The sequence below is a fragment of the Globicephala melas genome, chromosome 12 (assembly GCF_963455315.2).
Source record: "Globicephala melas chromosome 12, mGloMel1.2, whole genome shotgun sequence".
Lineage (NCBI taxonomy): Eukaryota > Metazoa > Chordata > Mammalia > Artiodactyla > Delphinidae > Globicephala > Globicephala melas.
The window spans coordinates 62,369,309-62,374,412 of record NC_083325.1 but is presented as its reverse complement, the minus strand read 5'-3'; the positions used below and the strand labels follow the sequence as shown (position 1 = coordinate 62,374,412).

Here is a 5,104-nt window from a genome sequence, read left to right as displayed (position 1 = left end):
TAAAATCCTGGTAGCAATTAAATATAACAGTCCCAGATGGTTAGGCTAAGGCCAACACCTAATAAGGACGAAAGCCTTGTCTGTGGGGAATTTTGGACGATACCTGGAGAAATATTACACTGTGCATAAACCAAATTGAACTGTTTTCACAAGTGTTATAAAGTTTCATATAGTAAAAGGTTTTTTATACATGCACTTCAATTTCACAGCAAGAGTGTCATAGGATACCTAAACACAGAAGACAGCATTCATGCAAGATATCTAACTCATTGATATAATAATGCATAAAATTCAAAATGATTACACTATAATTACATCTAGGGTTTTCTGCAACTACAAGGTGGTGGCTATGGAAAGCATGGCCCTTGGTATCAATATCTAAAAAGCAGCCACCACCTTCTTCTATGTGTGTTCTCTTTTGTGTTTTTTCTTCATTTTTCTTAATCAACTCTGCTGTTGTTGCTGCTTCTTAGCAAAACTGGTAAAAACAAAATTGTAATCATTCAACATAGCACTCTGGTAATCAAGACGTTTAAAACCTTCAATCTTCTGGGGCAAAGAAAGCACTGTGTGACATTTAGAACTCTGATTTACAAACAAGTGGTCACAAATTTTCCTGGCTTGAAGACGTCCACAACTTTCCTGATCAGGTCATCATAGGAGGTCTGACTTAAGTTTGTTTCAAAGCTAACATAAGAAAATTATGGTTCTGAAATGATGTGAATAGTCCAATAAGTTCCATCAGATTTCATTCCATTCACTGAATACCCACAAGGATTGAACAGTGTGGCATCAATGACAGAACTTGGTATCAGGTCATGAATTCCACTCTCACGAGTGACATCCTTTGCAGTAACACCATCTTTCATGTAGAACTGGTCCATAACTGCTGGGTCAAGCTCACTCATCAGAATTTCCAGGGTTTGATCTGGCTGATTGATTACCCGACTCTCTGGTTAATCCAAAGTATACAAGTACCAACAATCAGAATTCATGTGTCCCATACAACATGCTGTCCCATTTGGGAAAATTGCATTAAGAAACTCTATTTCTTCCTGGAAATTCCGGTGTGGGTACCCTTGGTGAGAATGCTTCATGAAATTCTTACCAGAATAAAAGAAGTTTTGAATTGAGTCAAACCCACTGTAATCCCTAGCAAGTTTCAACAGGGGAATCAGTGCTTTCAGAAGTGGGTGGTACCACATGTCTTCAACATGAAACGTCTCTTGGAGACAAATATGCTACTCTCACTGAGTACATACGCTTCCTGCTTGTCAGTTTTTGTCACACTTATGATTGAGCATTGCACATCCTTCAAAAGTATGTCCCACTCGGATCTTGGGATGGTGCCAAGATCGCCAGATCCTTGGTTTGCATCGGGTTGCTGCCTGGAGAACCAAACCTCCAGCAGCTTCTCGGTCCCTTGGAAAAAATGTGCAGCAATGAAGACCCAATGCAGCCAAAAAAATAAAATAAATGAATAAATTAAAAAAAATCCTATCTGCATATTTAAGAGATCAACTCTGACACACTGAATCATCTCTTTTTTGTATGATTACAAGGCAAAGGTCCAGACACCAAACGGTAAATTCACAAAGTTAAATGCTACTAACATTGAAGCCATCCTAGTTCCTCAAATACCCTCTGTAAATGTGAGCTCTCCACCAAACTCTCCTTTCCAAAGGTGCCCTTAATGTATCTCAAACAAACCAGGGAAAACACTTTTGCAAAGTCACAGCTCTGATTATAACAATCCACTACTAAAACAAACAACATCTTATTGCTTTTAATTGACAAAGAATTAAGTGCAGACATGTAGATTAAGGCCCATCCACAGTGCCTACATCTTAAGCCTAATCTTCCTCTGTCCCCCCCCCAATTTGTATAGGTTGCCTGTTATACACATTCCTGAACACAGCCCTCACTTTTCTGTCTCTTCCTTTATCACGCTATTCTCAGCCCCTAGGAGTCTCTTGCCTATTTTTTGTTTTGTGAAATCCTATTCATTTTCAAGGTCATTCTCAAATGTCACACTCTTTATAAAACCCTTTTGATCCATCCTCCACCTAATAAAACTATAACTGCTTACTCTTGTGAATTTCCATAGCACTGAATTGTTCCTCTCCCAGAGCAGTTATCTTTTGCCCTATAATATCACTATTTATTCTTTAGCTGTATTTCTTCCACTGGGAACAAATAACATCTTAGTATTCTAGGTGCTCACTAAAATGTCAGGCATAATACTTCATGGAAAATAGGTGTCCAGAAAATATTTGCATAAGAGAAACTAATTAGGGATTTGTTTATTTTACCTATTTGTCCTCTCCATATGTATTGCTGGTGATGAAATCCAGAATATATTCAAAACGTTAAAGTGGAAAAATAAAACAGTGTTTCATAACCCTCATGTAAAATTAGGTATATAACAAAGATCTTGATGTTCCTTCAAATCTTTCTTATCGGAGAACAAAATATACACATATCTTCAAACCGTGTTAAAATGAACTATGTACACTTTTACTACCTGAGGGTGTCATACTTACATCAACAAAAAGAATCAGCAAATCCTAACTTAAAAATATATGAAAGATCATCAAAGTTACAAAAATGCTAAAGGCTAAAACTTTTACATTCAGAACTCATTTAAAGTAGAACCTCATAACATTTAATATAGATAAATTTCCAATGTTCAAGCCTCATGAAAAATTCTTTGGTTGAATTGTTGCTAACATGAAATACAGCCTTTCCCCAAGAACGATAGTGAAATGATGGTGACAATGATCTACTCCAAAAATGCTACTTGCATTCATGTTAAATCAGAGTTTAAATTTTCATCTCTTGATTTCTTGTTTCAACAACTAAATTATTAAACTCCTACTATGTTCAAAGCAATATATATAAAACCTTAATATATTAATTAATATAATAATATATATCACCTTAAATATAGTAGAGTATGTGTGTGTATATATTATATATATGTAAAATCAATTTGCCCATGCAAATAGGTTAAAAAAGGCTGTGTAGCTGCTCTATGATAGGACAGATTAAAAATCTCATTACCTGCTTGAACAATTATTTAAAGAAGCTGAAAAGTAAAAAGATTAGTAATGATCAAATAACTAAACTGGTATTTCATTAAATATCGAAGTAATCAGACTTTATCTTATTCCATTTTATGAATCAAATTAAGCCACCCAAGCAGTGTCCCCATTGTCAGATAGTAAACCAACTAGAAAGGAAGATTTCTTTCATCTATGTGTTTAATAATCTTTTTAGATCTATATGTAAAAATTACAGTCTAAGAAGTACCTACTGAATTGAGATATTCAAAGCTTTTATTGTACTTTAAAAAATATTTCCAGTTCTTTTTTATCCTCACGTAACCACTCAATTTCCATCCCATTATAAATGTCTTTCCTCATCCTCCACGCACATCCATTGTACAACTATTCCTTCATTGAAAAATGCATCAAGATTAGAGACTGTACATAAATAATTGATACCATGATAGAAATATAGCATAAATGACATTCACAAGGGTTATGTTCTCATGCTTGATCTAAAAATTTTGAAAAGTAGTTGCCTTCAGGGTTCTTGATTATCTCAAACTATAATGCTGCACAGTTACAATGAGAAAGTGGCACATTTAAGAACTATGAAAGATTTATTTTTGAAAATAACAGAGGGAAGAACTGTGGGCTGCTGAACTATCATATAGAAAAAAAATCCATCCCACTCTTTTTTCTATTATATTGTTTGAGAAGTTGTAGTAAATCTTCACTTTGGCCATCATCCTATTTTATTTTACTAAAACTATCATCACTTTTACTATGGAATGCTTTATGGGGCACTTTAGCCCCCAGCTCTTTTGCTAAGCACTGGCACTGATATCGCAGGATCTATCAAGCATTTTAACCAGTTTATTCTTTGCTTTCAGACCATGATGAGAAATCATTATCATGACTTTAAAAGAGAATATTTGGCCATCGTCTCCCAAGAAAAATCCATATTTTAATCGTATTTTAAAATAGCTCTCCCTATTCTATCATAATGAAATTTTCTATGAGAATAAAACAACCAAAAAAGCAGGTAAGGAAGTTCCTAGCTGGAGAGAGCCCCTCCCTTTTCTTTGCTGTACCAGCACCAACTGAAGATCAGGAGCCATAACTGACCATTTCCTGTTGCTTAGGACCTGACTCTGCAGTTAGACCTCATATGAGTCAATGAGAGGAGTGCACACAGAAATGCTCTCTACTCAGACTCCCCTTCTTCAGTTCTTTATTTTTCAAGATATGTTCTTTCCTGAGTGCCAGGGGAAAAGTTTCCAGGGAATTTCAAGACGTCATTTTTCATCTTCACCTATTAAATCACAATTCCAATAAACTGTAACTATCCTTGACAACAGGAACTTGTATCTATCTATCTTGTTTGTTCCTATATTCCTAGTACCAAGGACTATGCTTGGGGCAAAATAGAAATCCAATGATTATTTGTTGGGCGAATAAATGAATGAATATATGTGATGAAAATTACTAGAAAATTTGAAGGGTTATTTGTAGTTGTAACTATCTTAGAACTATCTTGTGTTTGTCCAGAAATATCCAATCAAATGTGTAGAAATCAGTGGCTTTAAATAGAGAGAAAAACTACTCTAAATTAAACATTAGGCGATTGTTAGCATCTCTTGAAACAGCAGCAACTTCATCATCTGTAACAGGGTTCGGCCAACTATAGCCCATGAGCAAAATCTGATTCATAACCCATTTTGATAAATGAGGCTTTACTGGAATAACTCATTTGTCTCCACATTTTTAATAGTTGCTTCTGCACACTACTACGAAAGAGTTGAGTAGCTGGGACAAAGACCCTAGAGCTCACTCACATAGCTTAAATGTTTACTATCTGGCTCTTCACAGAAATGTCTGTCAGCTCATTATCTATAAAAAGGACACAGGTGAGACAGGCTGGGACCCGGAACCCTTTGCTGCAGTGCTTGCACCGGGGCAACAAAATACAAAGAAATTATAAGGGACTAAAAATAACTGCATGCATATATAGTTGGGGCAAATTATGAACAAAATACAAAAAGACTAAAAACCCA

The 5,104-nt window shown here is 35.4% G+C and overlaps 1 pseudogene; it reads right to left on the bottom strand.

The window, feature by feature from the left end:
• Window positions 1-422: 422 nt before the first annotated feature.
• On the bottom strand, window positions 423-1,161 carry LOC115854005 (S-adenosylmethionine decarboxylase proenzyme-like; annotated as a pseudogene).
• Window positions 1,162-5,104: the final 3,943 nt, after the last annotated feature.